Source organism: Propithecus coquereli, unplaced genomic scaffold (assembly GCF_000956105.1).
Source record: "Propithecus coquereli isolate 6110/MARCELLA unplaced genomic scaffold, Pcoq_1.0 Scaffold951, whole genome shotgun sequence".
Classification (NCBI taxonomy): domain Eukaryota; kingdom Metazoa; phylum Chordata; class Mammalia; order Primates; family Indriidae; genus Propithecus; species Propithecus coquereli.
The window spans coordinates 45,576-46,110 of NW_012155852.1; positions in this window are offsets into that span (position 1 = coordinate 45,576).

The window sequence follows — 535 nt, forward strand, 5'->3', positions numbered from 1 at the left end:
TGGAATATTATTCAGCCATGAAAAAAACATGCTATAATGTGGATAAAACTTATAAATATGCCAAGCGAAAGATGCCAGGCACAAAAGATACATATTGTGTGACTATTTTTTACATGAAATTTCCATAATAGACAAGTCCACGGACATAGAACGTGGATTAGCGGTTGCCAGGGGCTGGGCGAGAGGGAAATGAGGCGGTGCCAAGTGACTGCTAATGGGCATCTGGTTTCTTTCTGGGGCGGCAAAAATGTTCTGGGATTAGATAGTGGGGATGTCTGCAAAACTTTATGATTATGCAAAAGAAAAATCTCACTGAATTATATACTTTAAAAAGGTGAATTTTATGGCATGTGAATTATATGTCTCTGAAATAAATATATTTTTTAAAATCAAGTTATGCATAATGTGATCCCATTTTAGTAGTAATATGCATCTTTATTTGCATAGGGAAAACTATGGAAGGTTTGGTGTCAGTTTTTGACAAACTACCTTTGTTGTTGCCCCAAGCACAGGCTTGATGTCCTGGGGGGATCGC